Here is a 23,020-nt window from a genome sequence, read left to right as displayed (position 1 = left end):
GTCATGTATGTTATATGCAATATATATTAGTATGAAATATGTTGATATATATTTAAGCATATAGATATTCCATGGAATGGAAAAGTTTAGTTTCATTCACTTGAATAAACAAGCAAAGATTGAGTCAATGTCACTTTTGTATTCATGTCATTCCATATAGAGTAACAAAATCACTAAGGTTAACGTATACTAAGGAAAAACATTATGAAATGTTGAAATAGTTAGAACAAGCCATTTTATTTAAGTTAGATTTCGTCCAACACTGAGAAATTGCCTTGTGAAATTTCCTTCAGAAGGAAAAATAACCACTCATCTATTTGATCATTGAGAAATCCATTTTCACCTATGTAAAAATGTGTTTAGTTAATAAAATCCCATGTGAAATGGTAAAGATTTAGTAATAATGATGATGATGAATTGATTTAAAGGTCACTGCTTATCCAAACACCAAATTAATGTATGAGATCCCTTGTTTATGGAACAAGTGTAGGTTTTAACCTTGTACACTTGATTGTTGTGAACATTCTTAATAAAATTGAAAATATGCAATGGAAAACACACACATAAACATAGAGATTTTAACTTGGACACCCAAAAATAGGAAAACCAAAAAAAAAATTCAATACATATTCATATGTATAGTGTTACAATACAACATATATATCATGTGGCATCTATGAACCACCAATCCATTAACCCTAGATTAGAATACAATCATAGTTATTTAATCTAAACTACAAAACCATGGGAAAAACCACCATGTGAAACAAAACCACTTTTAACAAAATTGTGTATCAAAAACCACCAAAAACATACAAAAAATCACTACCCAAAATATTTTTCAGGTGCATCCCACACAAGGGGGCTTCTACCTTGCTACACATTATGCATTGTACAACATGTGGGGATATTCATGCAAATAATATAACACATATCCGTCATTCCCCCACTTTTTTTATTTTCACACGGGGTGTCACCAGAGTACATGATAATCAATCTAAAGCAATAACAACCAATGTTCCTCTATACCAAGAGGAACTCTCATTGCTCACATATTTTTTAATGAACTTGCAACATTCTTCAAAGTGTCCACTTTTTCCAACAACACCTTCTTGTCTTCAATTATATCTCTCATAAAGTGATATTGAACATAAATATGCTTTGTCTTTGAATGATAGGATAGGTTCTTTGCTATGAATATGACACTTTGACTATCACAATCTATCCTTACAACTTTCTATAACAACCCAATATGTGAACACAATATTTGTAACCATATTGTTTCCTTGCTTGCATAAGTGGTTTCCATGATTCATCTTTTGTAGTTGAGAGTGTCACTACATATTGTCTTTTGATCATCCAAATGGTTTAAACATGTATCCATTTGTAGATATTTTGTGATCCAAATCTCCAGCCTGTTCTGCATCAATAAAGCCATGTATGTCCAACAATATATCCAATCATGGTATTCCTTGGTAACACAATCCATAGCTGATAGTGCCACAAAAATCTATGAAAACCCTCTTTACTGTTGTCCAATGCTTCTTCCATGGTTTTGACATATACTTGCTCAATACTCCCACTACATCTGCAATTTTTGGTCTAGTATATAGCATTGCATACATCGAGCTTCCGAACGCACTAGCATATGGAACACGAGACATGTCATATTCCTCTTCATGTGTCTTGGGACATTGATCTACAAAAAAGTTTACACCTACAAGAAAATGAACCTTTACCAGTTTACGTTCCTTCATATTAAACTTTTGCAATATTTTCTTTGCATACTTCCTCTAAATTAACTAGAGTTTCCTATTTTCCCCATATCTTTTAATTTCCATGCCTGAGATAAAATTTGCAGCACTAAGATCCTTCATGTGAGTTTTAGAAAAAAATTGAGTTCTCACTTCGTGCATGATTTCCCTATCATATCCAATATACACAATGATCTTGTTTTCTCCTTGTGAATCCAAGTCCCAGTGTAAGTCTCGAATTTTGGATACTACATCCTTGGTAATTTCTTTAACCCATATAGGGACATTTTCAACATGCATACTATTTTTTTGTTCCTTTCACAACAAAGCCTTCACGTTGCTTCATGTGGATTTCTTCTTCTAAGTCCCCATGTAAAAAAAAATTCTTCACTTCCATATGTTCTACTTCAATATCAAAATCAACTAAAATAGATAAAAGAAATATAATAGAGGTTAACTTGGAAACAGAAGAAAAAATATCACCAAATTCAATTCCCTCTACCTAGGAATAACCCTTTGATACTAGTCGGGCTTTGTATTTCTCCACTTTGCCTTATGGATTCAATTTCTTCTTAAACATCCATTTGTTTCCATTGGCATTTTTTTCAACTGGAAACTCCACTAGATCCCAAACCTCATTCTTATCCAAGGTTTTCATTTCTTCAATTGTGATTTTTTTGCAGGCTTTTCCATCCTCTGAATCCACTGCCTTTGTAACAGTTATAGGATCATCATTAGTTATAAATAAATTGAAATTTAAATAGAAATCAAGTGGATTATATCATTTTGGCTATTTTATTTCCTAAATTTATCTCCTCGGTGTTGAAGTATGTGGCTCTTCTTCTTCTTCTTCTTCTTCATGTTCTTCTATAGAGTTTGATTGATCATCCTTCAATTCATACTTCATGTTTTTCAGTTATGTCTCCCTTTATAGGACTTCATTTTTTAAAACATCGTTGACTTCTCTAAATATCACATCTTAACTATACACAACCTTCATGTTTTCTAGGCTCCAAATCTTATAAAAAATTAAATCATATTTATATCCAATAAAGATACAATTTTAAACTTTTTATCCAACTTAGTCTTATTCTCCTTTGCAACATGTACATAAGAATCATAACCAAATACCCTAAGATGTTTAAGAGAATGTTTCTTTTCAGTCCATACCTCATGTGGAGTCTTGTCATCCAACGTTGATGATAGTGATCTATTTATCAGATAACACACAATGTCCACTATATCTACCCAAAGTTCATGTTCTAACTCAGCACCATTGAGCATGCTTCTTACTTTCTCCATTAGTGCCTAGTTCATCCTTTCTGAAACTATAGGTTGTTGAGGTGTGTATGGAGTATTCTTGTACCTTGGTATACCAAACTTCTTACAGAATTTTCAAATTCATTCCCACGGAATTCTCCACCATTTGTCCTCAACATCTTAATTTTCTTCTTTGTCTGATTTTCCATAAAAGCCTTAAACTCTTTGAACTTGTCAAAGAATTCAAATTTCTTCCTAAGGAAATAAATCCCATATATTCCTCAAGAATTCATCTATAAATGATACATATTACATAGATTTACCAAGTTATGGAACCGACAAAGGTCCAAACACATCTTTGTGCACCAACTGTAATATTCCCTTTGACCTTGTTGAACTAGAGGAGAACCTTAATGGTTATGCTTCCCACAAAAACAAAATTCACAGAAATAAAATTTAGAGATCAATTATACATACCTTCTACCATACCATTATTTTGTAGTACTCAAAGGCCCTTATCTCCAATATGTCCCAATATTTGATGCCACAACATAGCCTTTTCTCCAGAAGTTGCATAAATATTTCCTTCTTCTACTCCACTCTCATGAACAATGGAACTATTGCATTCATTATTAACAGTGCTTCCCAATAGATCATACATATTTCTAATCCAAACTCTCCTCAAAAATACCATTTCTCCTCGAACCATCCTTTAGTTATCCTTTTCAAACAATGTTTTTACACCTGAATTGGTCATCTTGCTTACAAATATCAAACTTATGACTAATCTTGGGATGTGTGGATTACTAGGGAGTGTTCTAATCCTTCCACCCACGAGCTTCAACTTGACTTTTCCTTGTCTTATGATTCTGGTTGTCGATTCATCTCTTATAAAAACATCACCACCATCGAATCTTTCATACTTTCAAAACCACTCCCTGTGAGGATTCTTATGAAAGGACATGCCCGAGTTAACCAACCATGCCTCATGATCTACATGTGTACTATAACAAGCTAAGTACACCTGCCCTCCTTCACCTAAGGAGGTTTTTGCTTCTAAAAAAGGAGCATCTCCAAATCGCTTCCCTTTCTCAACAATTTTTTATTTACAATCTTTCTTCTAATTCCCTTCTTTTTCACATATCCAACATACCTTTACAAAATTTCTTGGAATATAGATCTTCCTCTATATTTATATCTCCCACTTGAGGATTTATTTTTATTTCTATTATGAGAGTGTCCTCTTACATATAAGGCGTATTTATTCTAGATTTCCATGTTTTTCTATCCCATCTCCTCTGCTAAAAAGATGATTCTATTTCATCGAACTTTAAAGTGGTTGCATTACTACCTATGGCAACAATTAGACTATCCCACGAGTTTGGTAGAGAACATAACAAACTAATGCACTTATTCCATATAAAATATTAATATCAACAGACAATAGCTAACTCACCATAATATTGAATGCATTTAGATGCCCTGTCACCAATTCTCCATCTTTCATCCTGTTAGAGCTCAAATCTGCCTTAGGCTGAAGGAAGGCAGGATTCAAGATAACACCATACCATGCTCATCCTCGTAGCTAGCCCTACGAGGACAGGAGAGGGCTCTCTCCGGGTCAATCTCAGTAAAAATAAACAATAAGGTCTGAGATGACTCAAAATGTATACTGATTTTAGGCTAGTAAATAAATATGAAAGAGGTACTTTAATAAATGACTGAGTTTTCAAGGTTGTATGGGATAAAGAACAACATGAGCTGAGAAATTAAGTCAAAGACACAGATTGTTTCATGAGGCAAGATAGGCAGGAAGTTAAGCAATCAAACTGAAATGATATGGATTGGAAAGACTATTGAGAAGGCTGAAAAGGGCATACGTGATGAATCCTTTTCAGATGGAAGAAGACACATAGAACATGAACACTTTCCCAAGGTAAAGCAGTAAACTGGATTCTACCTTTCTTACTTAAAAGCATTCAACTGGAAATGATTATGAATGAACTGTAAAACATCACAAAATACATATGAAACAGTAAGAAGACACTTATGCCAAATTCACACCACATGAATCTCATAAATCAGAGCTGCATCCTTTCATTAATCCTCTGCCAAAACTGTACAGTGAAAGCGCTGGTTTTTTTCTCTACACTACTCGCAGAAATTCCAACCCCTTACAAATGATTTTTCATACAATAAATAAAACTATCTGTGGGAAAACAGATCAACACAAAATAAGGGATTATTTAATCATTATTAACAAACAAAAGATGAAGAGCCAGCCATCTGTTCTGAAAAGGGGCAGCGTTACATGTGAAATCTGTTGATAACCAATGAAGAGGCGGAAACTGTAGTTGTATATCCCTTCTGAATTGTAATTGAAGTCAGAAATAGACCATCTATTCCTATTTCTTTGCCATAGTAGATGTCTTTGTGGTGTTCAGTCTTTGACTTTTCACCTTGCCTTTTGCTGCACCTGATTACGCAAACTTAAAATTTTACTTAGATTACAGATCTGCACATCCACTCAACATTAATCAATACAGCTAGTCTTCTAGTTCACTTGTGATAATTACATCCAATTCCATTGTTGACTACTGTTGTGATATTTATATCGATTGCTATAAACAACTGTGTTTTTTTAATGTACTCAAAGAGACAGGATACATGCACAAGAACAGTTGTAAAGGGCAAGATTTAACCCATGACCATTCATTAACAAGCATCGAAGACTTGTTGTAACTGCAGTCTCTGCATCTCACCATTCAACACGCAACATGTAGATTATACAATTCTTAAGGTCTTGAGATAACCCTTCAAGTATCATAGCTTGCAAGTGAGAGAACCGTATCCTACGCAACTAGGCAGCCAAACTTTTTAAGGCAATCTCATACACGTTTTCTGACAACCCATTGGATGATAGAATACACTCTAGTTGAGCCGTTGCAAGAGTTTGTCTACCCTCATCAAATCACTTCCACCTTGAGAAAGCTGAAATGTTGCGGGATGCAACATGTGGATTAATTTTATCTATCTTCAATACCATATCTCCAACGAATTCATAACCAGAACCATCTTTTGCATGGAAGTTAACCAAACTGCTGCAGAACCCTCCAATGACAGAATAAACCTTGTTAGGATTCTGAATGTCAAAAGCAGGGTGCTCCAACAAGCTTTGTACATTCTTAACATTGCCCGGGATATCAGAGACAGCTTGCAATGCAAGCCACTTATTGATCACCAAGGCATCCTCTTTCCACTTTTGATAGAAATCAGACAAAAATTCATCTCGTACATCTCCGGCATTTTGGGCAATAGCACCCAAAGCTGCAAATTGTTCAGTCATATTTGTAGCGGATTTGTACTCATGTAATACAAGCTCTGTCATTTCTGGCTCATTCAATGAGGCAAGGTAAGCAAGGGCCGTATTTTTCAAAGCACGTCTTGCCATACTCTCGTGATTAGGATCATATTCCTCTGAGCTTCGGTTAGTTTCAACCTTTCAATTGTGTGTTTAGACATAACATGTATAGGTTGAGTAGCTTCAAAACGATCAAACAGCTCTGAAGAAAATGCCGACAGATAGCCTGTCCCTAGTTTACGTTGGCATTAACAATAGCATGCATTTTCAACTGGAGTTTCCTTATTGTGAGTGCTTGCCCACATAAATGCTGATGCACTCATGTAATGCCTTGGCGCAGCGAAAAAGGAGTCAGTTTGAAGTTTTTGGATTCCAGTGATAAAATTTTTGCTTGTCGGCTCAGTGCGCTGCGCAGCAAGCCCAGTGCGCTGTGCCATCTGCTCAATGCATCGCGCACACTCTAAACACATAGTTTGGCTTCAAAATTCACAAGTTCCACTTTGTAAGCTTTCAATCAAAAGCCAATCGACTAAATCTGAGCATTTCCCATTCGGGGGTTTTGTCAATAGTTCTCCATCCTTGTCTGCATGCAAAACATAAATAATGTGGCGATGTTGTATCAGATTTGAAATGGCACCACGTGCACGTTCTCCATGAAGCTGTACAAAAACAATGTTAGTTGCATTACATGCTTGTTCAATCTCATTGGCATCTTCTTCCACAAAAACTCCCACAAGCTCCGCTCCATGCTCCCTTGCAACCCTTCAAATTTCTTTTGCAACATTTAGTGACACTGATCTCTTTGACTTGGGCCATAGAATCATCCCTATGAACTTGGCATCTGCTTCAACGGTAAGAATTGCATCATGGACAGTGGTAATCCCACACATCTTTACCAGAGGAACAGATTCATCATAATCTACATTTGATTCTAGTGAAGAAAACATGCCTACTGAAGAATCTCTACCAGCATGTAAATGCATACATATTGTCTTATCATTGACCCTGGACATCTTCTTTGATGCTTTTGACTTCTTCCAGCCAAAACCTAGCAGCAGGGCACCAATACTTATTGTAGCAATTGATCCATCTTTTATGAGAAATGTAGCTTTGACACTTCACTGTTTGCTTTGATTTTTGGGCTAATGATGTCCTTTCTGTCTGTTCTTTTGCAGGGAATGGATGGCTGGAACTTTGGCAAAGGATCAGGACTATTCCTGAAGACTTTAACAATTGAAAAACTTTGTTAATTACATGACAATTTATTACAAAATGAAATGAAGAATTTTCTTCAAAACAGAGTTTTGAAGAAAAGTCATAGTCCAGCAAGATGATGATGAAAACATTTGAAATGAAAACTTATTTGAAGACATCTTCATGACCTGTGGGCATTATTTGACATTCTGAAGACCAAACCCTAGACCTAGAAACTGAAAGACTGCTTTTTTGACCAAAACACCATCTATGATTGTAAATGACTGAAATCAACTTTAATGATCCTTGAGAAATTGTGACCAGCCCAGCAGGTACAACCATGAGAGAAACAGGTGAAGAGACCCTTCCGTCAACCAATGGCATGCCCCTAACGGAATGCAACTAAATGAATCGAGTGAGATGCCTAAAAATGAAATGCAAAAAGAGTTTTGATCTCTGATGGAGGACTGACAAGACTGACTCTAACATTGGCTCCAATGGGGATGGTAGCTCCAGTTCCTTGAAGGTGCCAAGAACTGCAGATCTTTGGGTGAGAAGACAGTGCCTTCATCCATTGGGAAATGGAGTCCAAATCAACACCAGACTGTTAACTACTTTGCTGACTAAAAATTTGACTCAAACTAACTTGATGCAAACTGGAATGACTGAAAAAACTTGACTCGAACAAACTAACTCAAAATACTAAGACCTGAACTTAAAACTTAAAGCTTGGTGGTAGTACATGACCACCTGCGTTTCTTACAAGACAATATACCATCAAACTATATCAAAATGCCAATGTAACCAATCAAGCAGATGCCTTCTTGATTGATTCTCCTGATCAGATCTTCTGGTCAACAATAGATACTTGTAACTGGGCATCCAAAAACATAATTGACCATGATCTCCTTCATCACTGAACACTGCAATAATCACCTTCACTGCTGACTGCAACAGATTTGCCAGAGGATCTTGAAAAGCATGAAGTCTGTCCTCCTGCTGAAAGAGCAAGGTGTCTTTCTCCTTTGATTATGATCTTTCCTCATCATGTACTTTAGTAAAAGTATGTTCCTGGTTCTCAAAAAATTCTGAACAAGTAGATGAGCAGATTTCCTTTTCAAAGAACATTTCAAAACATGAGACATATGAAGAAGAATCTGAAAGGGAATTCAAAATGGTCTGATCTTCTGCAGTCTTAATATATTGTGGGTCATCTTCATATGCTATGACAGCCAAATTCTCATTACATTCATCAATCATAAGAAAAGAAACTTCAAAAGATTCTTGAAACCCAACACTATCATTTATATCATCTACCATAAATTCATCCAGAGAAACTTTTTCACTTACTTGAGCAAAATTATCATCTTGTTGTTCATGAACTGACTGGATTACCTCTTTATGAAGGCTTTGTTCTGATGACATGAGAATGTTTGGATTCATAACTCTATCTTCTTTATTCCAGAAGTTTTCAGCAGCAGGGTTCTCCTTCATGGTATTCAGTACAAGGTATTCTTGGTCATCACAATCTGAATCTAGATCTGAAATGGCTGACCTAACTTTATCACATTCTGAAATGGAAACTTGACTTTCCTGTGTGCTGTTTTCTCCTATGGACAGATCTTCTTGACCATGTGCACACTGCATATCTGCGTTAACTTGAGTTGGAACATGACCGTTCAAGAGTTGATCTATCTCGTCTTCAGACAGAGGAGATAATACTTTTTGTTTTCTTCTGCTCAAACAGTGATTGTCTTCATTAATTTCAAGTGAAGGAGTGTACAAATTTTCCTCATACTACTGATCCATTTCATGTAATTCCTGTTGACTGTCAAGATGAAAAATTCCCTCATCTCCCACCGTACTAAGATCTTGATCTTGCTGCAAATTTTCCTGATCATCTTGATAAGTATCACTCTCTTTATGCTACTGAAATGGATTTTCATACAAGGCCTCCATGATCTCATCATCCATGAAATTATCGTCTTCATAATATTTCTCAAGGCTTTCAATAAAAGTAGAAGCATGTTTGCAACAATTCTGAACCAAATTTAATGATGGATAAGATTCTTTATACCTTTCAAAGAACATGGCATGAAAATCCTTTAAACAGTAAATACAAGCAGGCGGAAAATTTTCATACCAAGTTTAGGCTTCACCTTCCAGAGTGGCCAGGAATATCTTCATCAAGCAATCCTCAGGAAAATCAACCTTCAACTTGCGAATATGCATGTGAAATCTAACCAGATGTAAAGCAGCATCCTTCCTACCATCATCTTTAAACGTAGGCAAATTCCTTGACCAATCTACCTTCGGAATTTTATTCGGAAAACCTGGAATGTGATCTCGGCTCATGGGAGCGTATCTTCTTGCAACCCATTCCATCTTGAAAATCTCAAAGCTACTGATCTTTCTACAGTGGAGTCACCATGAAGCATTTATTTCTGGATTTTTCAGTGAATGGAGTTGTCAGGTGAATGATTTTAGCCTTGCGATGTCTGATCTTTGTCCACCATCAACCATCAGATCTGATCTTGATACATGTACTGGGGCAATTAACAAGTTAGATGTCACGTTTACAAGCTAGACCGGAGATTGACTGAAGCCGCGTTTATCTACTTCCGCTAATGCAAAGCAAAAGCGTTTCAAAGGCTACCTGGCATAACTTCAGGCTCCGTCTGTAGCTTATAAAAAAATTGACATCAACAAGCAAACCATTTTCTTCCCCACTGTAGTCACCACTATGTTAGAGCCCAAATCTGCCTTGGGCTAAAGGAAGGCAGGATTCAAGATAACACCATACCATGCTCAGCCTCGTAGCTAGCCCTATGAGGACAGGAGAGGGCTCTCTCCAGGTCAATCTCAGTAAAAATAAACAATAAGGTCTGAGATGACTCAAAATGTATACTAGTTTTAGGCTAGTAAATAAATATGAAAGAGGTAGTTTAATAAATGATTGAGTTTTCAGGGCTGTATGGGATAAAGAAGAGCATGAGCTGAGAAATTAAGTGAAAGACACAAATTGTTTCATGAGGCAAGATAGGCAGGAAGTTAAGCAATAAAACTGAAATAATATGGAGTGGAAAGACTGTTGAGAAGGCTAAAAATGGCATACGTGATGAATCCTTTTCAGACGAAAGAAGACACACAGAACATGAACACTTCCCAAAGGCAGAGCAGTAAACTGGATTCTACCTTTCTTACTTAAAAGAATTCAACTGGAAATGATTATGAATGAACTATAAAACATCACAAAATACATATGAGATAGTAAGAAGACACTTATGCCAAATTCACACCACATGAATCTCATAAATCAGAGCTGCATCCTTTCATTAATCCTCTGCCAAAACTGTACAATGAAAGCGCTGGTTTTTTGCTCTACACTACTCCCAGAAATTCCAACCCCTTACAAATGATTTTTCATACAATAAATAAAACTATATGTGGGAAAACAGATCGACACAAAATGAGGGATTATTTAATCATTATTAACAAACAAAAGATGAAGAGCCAGCCATCTGTTCTGAAAAGGGGCAGCGTTACATATGAAATCTGTTGATAACCAATGAAGAGGCGGAAACTGTAGTTGTATATCCCTTCTGAATCGTAACTGAAGTCAGAAATAGACCATCTGTTCCTATTTCTTTGCCACGGTAGATGTCTTTGTGGCATTCGGTCTTTGACTTTTCACCTTCCCTTTTGCCGCACCTGATTATGCAAACTTAAAATTTTACTTAGATTACAGATCTGCACATCCACTCAACATTAATCAATACAGCTAGTCTTCTAGTTCACTTGCAATAATTACATCCAATTCCATTGTTGACTACTGTTGTGATATTTATATCAATTGCTATAAACAACTGTGTTTTTTTAATGTACTCAAAGAGAAAGGATACATGCACAAGAACAGTTGTAAAGGGTGAGATTTAACCCATGACCATTCATTAACAAGCATCGAAGACTTGTTGTAACCGCAGTCTCCGCATCTCACCATTCAACATGCAACATGTAGATTATACAATTCTTAAGATCTTGAGATAACCCTTCAAGTATCATAGCTTGCAAGTGAGAGAACCGTATCCTACGCAACTAGGCAACCAAACTTTTTAAGGAAATCTCATAGAATACGCTCTAGTTGAGCCGTTGCAAGAGTTTGTCTGCCCTCATCAAATCGCTTCCACCTTGAGAAAGCTGAAATGTTGCGGGATGCAACCTGTGGATTAATTTTATCTATCTTCAATACCATATCTCCAACGAATTCATAACCAGAACCATCTTTTGCATGGAAGTTAACCAAACTGTTGCGGAACCCCACAATGACAGAATAAACCTTGTTAGGATTCTGAATGTCAAAAGCAGGGTGTTCCAACAAGCTTTGTACATTCTTAACATTGTCCGGGATATCAGAGACAACTTGCAATGCAAGCCACTTATTGATCACCAAGGCATCCTCTTTCCACTTTTGATAGAAATCAGACAAAACTTCATCTCGTACATCTCCGACATTTTGGGAAATAGCACCAAAAGCTGCAAATTGTTCAGTCATATTTGTAGCGGATTTGTACTCATGTAATACAAGCTCTGTCATTTCTGGCTCGTTCAATGAGGAAAGGAAAGCAAGGGCCATATTTTTCAAAGCACGTCTTGCCATACTCTCGTGATTAGGATCATATTCCTTTGAGCTTCTGTTAGTTTCAACCTTTCAATTTTATGTTTAGACATAACATGTACAGGTTGAGTAGCTTCAAAATGATCAAACAGCTTTGAAGAAAATGTCGACAGATAGCCTATCCCTAGTTTACGTTGGCATTAACAACAACGTGCATTTTCAACTGGAGTTTCCTTATTGTGAGTGCTCGCCCACATAAGTGCTGATGCACTCATGTAATGCCTTGGCGCGAGGCAAAAGGAGTTGGTTTGAAGTTTTTTGATTCCAGTGATAAATGTTTTTCTTGTCGGCTCAGTGCATCGTGCCTTCCCAGTGCGCTGTGCCCATGTAAAATTACACTGCGTAGAGGCGCCCAATGCGCCACGTTCCTCCAGTGCGCCATGCCATCTGCTCGATGCGCCGCGCACACTCTAAACACACAGTTTGGCTTCAAAATTCACAAGTTCCACTTTTTAAGCTTTCAATCAAAATCCAATCGACTAAATCTGAGCATTTGTCGTTCGGGGTTTTTGTCAATAGTTCTCCATCCTTTTCTGCATGCAAAACATAAATAATGTGGCGATGTTGTATTAGATTTGAAATGGAACCACGTACACATTCTCCATGATGCAGTACAAAAGCAATGTTACTTGCATTACATGCTTGTTCAATCTCATTGGCATATTCTTCCACAAAAACTCCCACAGGCTCCGCTTCATGGTCCCTTGTAGCCCTTCAAATTTCTTTTGCAACATTTAGTGACACTGATCTCTTTGACTTGGTCCATAGAATCATCCCTATGAACTTGGCATCTACTTCAATGGCAAGAATTGCATCATGAATAGTGGTAATCCCACACATCTTTACCAGAGGAATAGATTCATCAGAATCTACAGCTGAGTCTAGTGAAGAACACATGCTTACTGAAGAATCTCTACCAGCATGTAAATGCATACATATTGTCTTATCATTGACCCTGGACATCTTCTTTGATGCTTTTGACTTCTTCCAGCCAAAACCTAGTAGCAGGGCACCAATACTTATTGTAGCAATTGATCCATCTTTTATGAGAAATGTAGCTTTGACATTTCACTGTTTGCTTTGATTTTTGGGCTGATGATGTCCTTTCTGTCTGTTCTTTTGCAGGGAATGGATGGCTGGAACTTCGGTAGAGGATCAGGATGGTTCCTGAAGACTTTCACAATTGAAAAACTTTGCTAATTACATGACAATTTATTACAAAATGAAATGACGAATTTTCTTCAAAACAGAGTTTTGAAGAAAAGTCATAGTCCAGCAAGATGATGACGAAAACATTTGAAATGAAAACTTATTTGAAGACATCCTCATGACCTGTGGGCATTATTTGACATTCTGAAGACCAAACCCTAGACCTAGAAACTAAAAGACTGCTTTTTTTACCAAAACACCAACTATGACTATAAATGACTGAAATCAACTTTGATGATCTTTGCGAAATTGTGACCAGCCCAGAAGGTACAACCATGAGAGAAATAGGTGAAGAGACCCTTCCGTTAGTCAATGGCATGCCCCTAACAGAATGCAACTAAATGAATTGAGTGAGACACCTAAAAATGAAATTCAAAAAGAGTTTTGATCTCTGACGGAGGACTGACAAGACCGACTCTAACACATCCCAGGGTTATACAACTTTTTTCATGGAAAAAAAATTATTCACTAGGGACTTAGACTAATACAAAGCCCATAACTTGTACCACAAAGCCTTTGCTATTGCTTCTTCTAAAAAATTCATTAATCTTGAATTTGAGAGACAAAATCATATTGTGTTTTTTCCTTTTGATCCAGCTTGGTTCAGTTTTATGTTGACATCCCCATCATTGCATAACTTAGATCCACATTGATCCACTAATCTATGTCCACCAACAAGTCTTGCATTTTGAGGTTCCACAACTCACAACTTTTCCCATTGAATTTTTTGATCTCTATCTTTGAAATGCTCGCCATTTATTTTCACCACAAGAATCACTTCCGTAGATATCCCACTATAATAGGGTCTACCACAAGTATGATACAAATCCCTTAGCCACAAAGGCATCCCCTTGAAGCCAAAACTACTATGATACCAAATGTAGATTTTAACCCTGTACAATTAATTGTTGCAAACATATTCTTAATAAAATGGAAAAGATGCAATGGAAAACACACACATAAACATGGATATTTTATCCCAGTAAACCAAAACTAGGAAAGCCAACAATATTTTTCAATATATATTTATTTTTACATTGTTACAATACAACATATATATCTCACAGCATCCATGAACTATTAATTTGTTTCTCGTGGATTAAAATATAACCATCGTTCCTTAATTGAAATTACAAAACCATCATGCACCACAAAACCTCTTTTAGCAAAACCTTGTTCTGAAAATCGCCAATAATAGATGCAAAAAACCGACCAAAATTATTTTTACGAATGAGCTACCTCGAACACCCAAACAGGGGGGGCTATCAGTAAGTTTTACTTTACCTAATCATTGGTTTTCAATCTGAAGTAATTTTCTCATTTTCCTCGTGGTATTTAAAGTAAAGGATTCAATGTGTTTTCTTTCATAAGTTTAGGTTTGACTACGTTTGGGAATGGGCATTAAACCCTTTTCTTTCATATGTTTTGTTTTGACTGCATTTTTGAATGGGAATTAAACCCTAACTAGAAAGAAACTGAGAAACTTATTTGAGATTGAAAATTGGTGATTGGGTCAAGTAAAACATACATGGTATCAGAGCAATACTGAAGGGGGGAACCATAAAGAAGAAAAAAGGCACAAACATTTGCAAAAGAGCTATCAATTCAGCAAGTCGTGGCTACATGCTTGAGATTTGAGGATAGATTGGAAGGGGAGGGAAATTTTATCCCATAGAAAGAGAGGATAATGTTGATTTTGGAGGAATATGAGTTGTGGGACATATTTGAGAGGGTTGTCACAATTCCTATGGATCCAACACTATTGGACGAATATAATTAAAGAAATTTTAAAGCCAAAAAGATTATCCTTGATGCCATTAAAGACCATGTGATTCCTCATGTTACAGGTAAGAAGAATGCATTTAATATGTGTGAATCTTTGTGAAATTTATACCATAGTTCAAACCAAAATATAAAAATGGTGTTAAAAGATAAATTAAGGAACACCAAAATGACTAAAATTGATACAATTACATCATACCTTACCACAGTGTCACAGGTGCATGATGAGTTCAGTGTTGTTAGCGAGAAGATGGAGGAATAATAGTTGGTTACAACAATATTGAATGGTTTTCTAAAATAATGGGATAACTTTGTACGAGGGATTGTTGTCAAAGAGAACATGTCCAATTAGAGGCTTTGGGATGATTTCGTACAGGAGGAACTAAGGCTTGGTTCAGCCTATACTAGTCAGTAGCATGGAGATGATGAAGAAAATGATGCTATTTCGGAAAAGGGCAAGAAAAATTCCAAGAAAGGTCCTAAAAGTGAGGCCAAGTCAAAGGGTGAACAAAAAATGACATGAGAAAATTCAAGTGCTTTCCATGTCATAACTTTGGGCACTATGAGGGTTAGTGTCCTAACAAGAAGAAAAAGAAATAGGTTGCAACTTAAACTAAATTGGATGAGTTTTCCACTCATTTTGAGAGAGATTTTTCCTTACTAACTTCCACGAGTGTAGCATCTACTAGTGTTTGGTATATAGATAGTGGACCTTCCAACCATATAAAAAGTTTGCATGATCATTTTACAGATATTGTAGAAGGTGGTGTGGATATTGAGGTAGTTCTTGGAGATGATACCAAGGTCAAGGAAATTGGGTGTCAGATAGTTTATTTTTAGAGGGAGTTTCGGCGGCCCATAACAATGAGGGATTTATTGTACGTTACGAGGTTGAGGAAGAACTTGATATCAATTTCTACCATTAAGGAAAGGGGGTACCAGGTATTTTTATGAGATGTAAAGGTACTCATTCATCATAATAGATCCAGTGTCACTATAATGAAAGTGATTTCGATTAGACAGGGGAGACTATACATGTCCATGTTTTAGTTGGCACATGCCTTGGCACTCAGTAGCAGTGTGAGTGATTCATGTGAGTTATGGCATAGGAGGATGGATCGTTTGCATACTGGGGAATTTAGCATTCTAAGGGATATTGTGACAAGTCTTCCAGAGCTCGATATAGAGCATCAATATGTGTGCAAAGGGGTGCACTTAGAAAGTACACCAAGGCCATTTTTCCAGGAAATTAGAGCAAAGCAATAGGGATTATAGATTTGGTACAGTCTTATGTATGTGTTCCAATGTCATCAACCTCTTTGAGTGGGTATGGGTATTACGTTAATTTTATAGATGGCATGTCCAGGAGGACCTGTATTTACTTCATGAAGACAGAGTCAAGTCTTCAATCAGTTCCAAGGGTTCAAAGCTCTTGTGGAGAACTAGACAAGGAGGAAAATTCAAGTGTTGAGTCCAGACAATGGGGTGAGTATATCTCCAATGAATTCAAGAGTTTTGGCATGTAGAAGGGAATTAATGATATTTTACACTTATGTACAACCTATTGTTGAAAGTTAGGCAACATCGGGAAGAATTTCCCGTAAGGGAAACCTTAGGTCCCCAAAAGAAAATAATTGAGCCCCAAAGGAAAAATTATAAATTGGTCAATAGAAATTACTAATGGCACAAAATTATTTGGGAGAAAAAAATTGAAAGCATATATATTTAAATAATTATTTTAATTTATTTCCTTTAAGTTTCCCTCCTAGAATTCAAAGTCAAAGGATGCATGTTAGCTCCCCTTAAGAGTTATGTTTCTTCATGAACAATTACAACAATAAATTTACATGGGCCAAAGTTCATATCATCACTCTATAGTTTGAAAGGCTCCGTGTATCTATGGAAGGGTATCACTATTATCTATGGTGATCTTAATATGCTCTGTGGAAATATTGCATCTCTGTAATGGTGTTCTCACTATTCTTTGTAGAAGAAGTCTTGCATCTCTTCAATGATGGTCTCACTATTCAGTAACACATATCTATAAAGATGGTATGATCTCACATGGCCTATGATATTATGATATCACTTATATATGTTTCAGACTACAGTGATGTCATCTTGATATTTATCTCTCTCGCATCTATCACAGTGTTGTCTTTGTTCGTATCACTATGATGTATGGGCATCATTTCATTATGCAGTAATAGTGAGAACATAATTAATAGAATTTTATTCACATATTTTAATATGGGTTCACTATTACACAATTCCATCGACAGGGTTTCTGATATTACATAGTGGTATGAAACAGGGCTTTGCTATTTCACAGTGGATCACTGTTGTACAGTGGTATGGACAGGGTCCCCCTATACACTGTAAGGCATAAATTTGAGAGACATCATCATAAGAGTTATCATCATGTAAATTTGTCATAATTCTCTATGTCATGGTTGGGATCAAATCTTCAGTAAGGTATCATTTTAGAAGTATTACTACATTGGTTATACAATAGTACATTATGGTATTTCTATATGGGTATTTCCACAATGATATATCGTGGTAGTTCTACAATGGTATATGCATGGTATCCCTACATCAATATCATTATTATGGTAGCTCAATTGTGACTATACATTATCCTCTACAGTCTCAGTATATTCTTCTCCATGGAATTTTGCAATAATTCATATAGCAGTGTCTTTGACAACAAGTCAGTCTTGGACAATGAACAAAATTCACGAGACATGATCTCTACTGTGAGCTTTGAATTTGACAGTAACCATATATGAAACCTTGTTCTTTCAGGATGATGTATCATGATGACAATATTTCTCAATTGTGTCAGTGCCCTTATTCTCATCAAATGCTTCTTGAGATAGCAATATGGTAGCAACTCTCTAGAAGTCAGTTCACAATCGAAGTTGTGAACTAACTTGAGAAGGGTCCTAGGTGGCCTGATGTGTTTTGATGCCTCTTATTATAGATGTAATTTGTATCTCAATTGAACAAATGATGAAATCTAATAGAAGAAGAAGAATTAAATTCTTGATTTTCTCCCTTGTGGGGTGTTTACCTGGTCTCCAACCAATCCTGGTGTCTCTATTTGTGCATTTTTTTATTTTGATGTTCCTTTTGATGTTCCTTTTATTGTTCCACTACATTATTGAAGATATTTCTCTTTCTACATAATTGATAATGATGTGATGATGTTATGGTGTGAATGAATACAAATGATGAAAATAATAAAAATGAAATTATCAATAGCGAAGAACAATATAGCCCTAAGAAAAATTTAACACATGTAGTAGAATGGGGTTGTTTAGAGAAATAATAAGGATATTGTTGGGGCAATAGGAGCCATGTGGTTGAATGGAAAGTACCCCTAGGGTCCTTTGGGCTAAGACTCTACCAGACTGAAAATTGCTTATTCAAAGAAACACACACACACAGCCATCATTTTTACTTTTAAGCAAATTCTAATGTTTAGGGCACGTACCTAAGGTCCTACGTTCGAGAAGACCTTAAGGGTCCAAACCCTTCTTGGAGTTCCCTTCTTCTTTCTTCGACCTGCAAGACAAACAAATCAAAGAACACAACAGTACATGTATAGATACTTATGTATAAATCATCTTTATGCCATAAAGTTAGTTATAAAAAATCTTTAAGTAACCACTTGCATAAGAATTCAAGACAAGAATCTCATAAGCATAAAGAAAGATTGTTTCGGGAACAAAGACATGTTTCTTTATAAATAAAGGCAAATAAAGTACATATATCGGAAAGATATCACCTGAACACCTTCAGCAGGCTCCAAGCAAAGCTTCCTCCCAGATTCGTTCCAGCCTCAAGCCTCCGACAAGAGCTCCTTCCAAGTCCTACTCAAATGATGATATCAAGGATGGATGATCACCAAGACACATGGAAACAAGGGTTTCCTATGCAAGATGGGGGAAGTGCAGAAAACACCAAGGACTTCAGACCTGGTCTAAGGGAAAAATCTCAGCATAATGATCTTGCTCTCTTCTCTCTCCCCTTGGCCTTCCCTTTGATGTCTTTTTATACCCTCTCCAAAGTAGTTTTTTAGTTAGGAGTTAGTTGGGAACAATTGGGCCACGGGCAATAATAGGTGATCCAGCAGGTAAAACCCGCGATCTCCGCCTGAAAAAGAGGAATTTATTATTTTTTAAGTGTTTTAATAGATACACGCAGGTTGGGTATAACAGACCCGCGTGTACACGCGTTTAACTCAGGGCAATATCGCGTATAGGGAATAAAACACTGTTTTTTAAATTTTTGGACCAGGTCTGGAAGGAGGGGTTGCCCTAGGCCATGAGTGCAGCATCACAAACCATAAGAGTGAGATTTGGAGCTATAACAGATGCCCCCTAATGTATGAGGTCAGAAGGGGAACATGATGGCCGAAATATATTAAGTAAGTACAAGGAAAGGAACTCTGCCGAAAAACCGAGGAGGACTTCACCAGAATTCAGCCTGCCAAGCCATCGAAAGGAGATCAGAAAGAAAAACTGTCTGAGGCGGGCATACCCATGCTCAGGAAAAGTAAAGCATGTCCGCATATCAAGTATAAGCGGATCCACTAAGTATACAAGTATAACTGACTGGAAAATACATAATGGATCATCTGATCATAATGAGTAAGTACATGTCTGAATATCACATATAAGACTGTCAATGATGCTGAAAGATGCAACGGATCACTGAAATCAAAGACTGATCCCATAAGGTACCAACTGAACATGATGGAATAGGATGGTACTACACTGCAAACTCAGGTGCCAGCATATAGGATGTCGCCGTGACTGACTGCAACATATAAGGTGGAGTGGTATCAACTAGCAGCAACAGGAGCAACTGTCAAGTGAACCAATGAATGCTGATACAACCTGAGGTCTTCACCGACCGCCGTGGTACATTTCTACACCATGGGAATAAATGATCTGAAGTCGACCATGTGAGAAATCGTTTGATTACCGGTCATTGATGTATACCGTTAACAAACGTGAGACTACTCACCGATAATGATAATGAGCGTCAAGGTACCCAGTACAATCTAACAAGTGTGAATAGATGAGCTGAAGTCGAACACCTGTAAGAATCTATCAATCAGGAGACAATGATGGTTTCCCACTGTCGATAGCGAGGAATCTGCCACTAATGACTGCAAACCCCAAGGTACTGCCAAATGGACTCTAGATCTTTTCCCCAGAGCAATGAGTCGGAGTCGATAGGGAAAGATCCGCTAGAAGGAAGGCATTAAGGCATCCTCCATCAATCTAGCGCGAGTGTAACCCGTAGGCCAATAATGTGGAAGGAATCAGACGAAAAAGATGTAGTAACCCAACAGAAGTACGTTTCCGGCGTACACAAGATGTGGCTAGCGCATGGCAGAAACCCTTTGAACCAACCAATAATGAAAGCCGACACAGAGGCGAGGTATCCACCAATAGGGTCAAATGGAAACCAAGGTACTACACGAATCCCAATGTGTGATAATGTATGCTGATGTCGAACACAAGGGAAACCACTCAGTCAAAGACCCATGATACTGATCGATGCTGAGCACAAGGTAACCTATCAATAATGAAAATAGGGCCAGGGTGCGGCTCTAGGCCTGTCCTCAGAGCAATGTGTCGTCGTCGATAAGGACAAGACCCACCAGCAAGAAGTCAATGGGGACCTTCTCAAACCGGCACGAGTAAAGGACCAATATAGCTGATGTGATGATAGACATGACACTGACAACCAGGGATGGCCGACTGAAAAATGAGTCAAGAGACACTGCAGAAAGGCCGACTCAGGCTAACTTCCCTTGAACAAAAGCACGACTCAATGTGACTATGTGGCATCATATGATGAATCTGTATAAGTTTGTCATGCAGGAGGCACGAACGAACCCTCCATATGATTGGAAGAGATAACCAATCGGGGGAGAACTGACTCGATAACAAGGTTATGGCATACCTAAGTCAAACTAAATCCCACCCATGCGGAGGAGACTTTGTTTTGAGTGCTTTGTTCAAGGGCGACACGACTGACTCTAGCTGCCAACAATAAATGGAAATAATGTCCCTGTTCCCGCTCTTTTTTGGAATATTTAATTTTTTTGTCTTTTTCTGATAAGCTGGAAAAAGAATAAAAGAATGCTATAGTATAGTGGAAAGAACGAGTGTCGGTGAAACAGATGATCTAGTTCCTGGGAAAGGAACGTTCCTATGCTCAATGCAGGGAGGTGAAAAACTGGTCAGTGACACTCAGAGGTAAGTTCCTTCCACGGATCTGGGTATGTCAAGCTGCAGAAGTCAAGGGCATGCAAGGTTGATTTTGCAGACGTCATGGTCAAAAGTTGGCTTAAACATGAGTCCAAATGAAGCCGGCTATAGGCCACAAGGTGCAAATGGTCAACATGCAATGCAGAAGTACAACTCAACACACATAGGAGCCTCTAGGGTATAAGGCCAGAACGAAGCGAAGAAGCACAGAGGAATGAGTCTTCAACGCATAAGTCATGGTGGGACTACAGAGGACTCCCGAGCCTACTAAAAACGAAGCAGCATGGGCAACAAATGTCAGTGAGGTGCTAACTAGGATGCCCATGTAAAAGGATGGCTCTACCATCATGTCATGATTTAAAGAATCGGCGAGTGAAAATGGCTTACGAACCATAACATGATGGGGTCGACCCTACGGTAGATGTATCGGTCAGATGGAGGCTAGTATGCATAATGCAACGGAAAAATGGTGTCCCTAACCTATATGCCAGTGAGAACACGATACCTGCCATGACGGGTCAGCAGTCATGGAACCGTCTCGAACCATCAAAAATGTCCAAAATATCCTGAAAAACAACTCAATCTCGACATTCCAAGCTCCCAAGTTAAAAGTGACATGAAACCAAACAAAATAAAATTTTGAAAAAATTTTGCATTTTCAAAACTTATAAAAAGAAATTTTGGACTTACCATTTTCACCGTTTGACTTGGAGAGCAAAAATTGTGGAGCAAAAGGAGCAAACTTCCCCGTGACTTATTCAACCGTTCAAACTTGCCGAAAACTTCCAGGTAAGCACTAAACTTGTCTTGCAATTGATTGTGATAGTTTTTAGGAAGTTCAATTAATGTTTCACCGTTAGACTTTTGCAAAAAATTTCTCTGCGGCGTACACGCGGGTTGGATGTATATAAATCGCGTATACGACGGCCCTACACGCGACTGTGTATAGGGTAAACCGCGTGTGCGCAGCAAAAAAATTTTATACATAAAACTAACGGATGAAAATGATTTTTTCTTCCAGGATGACTCTCACATGGCGTGAAAGAGAGCACTCAGCCATAGATAATGAAGTTATGGACAATGATGAGGCATTAGCTGCCCTACGGGGATGCGGATTGCTAAAATTCTTCAAGTTGCCAAATATGAAAGCAAACGTGCGTCTGCTTGAGAGACTCATTGATTATTGGGATGTCGAGGAAGAAGCATTCATGATTGATCAGATGCCACTCAGGATAGAAGTGGAAGATATATATTTCATCACTGGCCTTTCCCGAAGGGGAGAGGTAGTGCACTCCCGGGGCAGGACACGGAATAGCCTCAGTGTGGACGACTATGTACAGATTTACTGCCCGGGTCATCGGAAGGTCGGGAGCCAGATCTCTATCCCACACGTGGAGAGTTTGTCCCTACAGATAATCTTGTTCACCATAGCTCGAGTGAACGGATCATCCTCACTACATCAGGCATCACGGGTCCACATGAGCGTAGCAGT

The 23,020-nt window shown here is 37.6% G+C and overlaps 2 pseudogenes; both read right to left on the bottom strand.

The window, feature by feature from the left end:
• Nucleotides 1-6,854: 6,854 nt before the first annotated feature.
• Nucleotides 6,855-12,226, bottom strand: LOC149154956 (uncharacterized; annotated as a pseudogene).
• A 447-nt stretch (nt 12,227-12,673) lies between these two features.
• Nucleotides 12,674-23,020, bottom strand: part of LOC149154955 (N-(5'-phosphoribosyl)anthranilate isomerase 3, chloroplastic-like) — a 71,469-nt pseudogene continuing 61,122 nt past the window's right edge.

This window comes from Pinus tabuliformis, chromosome 9 (genome assembly GCF_031772625.1).
Source record: "Pinus tabuliformis cultivar Carrire ecotype Pingquan chromosome 9, CPIR1, whole genome shotgun sequence".
NCBI classification, from domain to species: Eukaryota; Viridiplantae; Streptophyta; class Pinopsida; order Pinales; family Pinaceae; genus Pinus; species Pinus tabuliformis.
The sequence above is the reverse complement of the archived record's forward strand: the minus strand, read 5'-3'. Positions and strand labels throughout refer to the sequence as shown.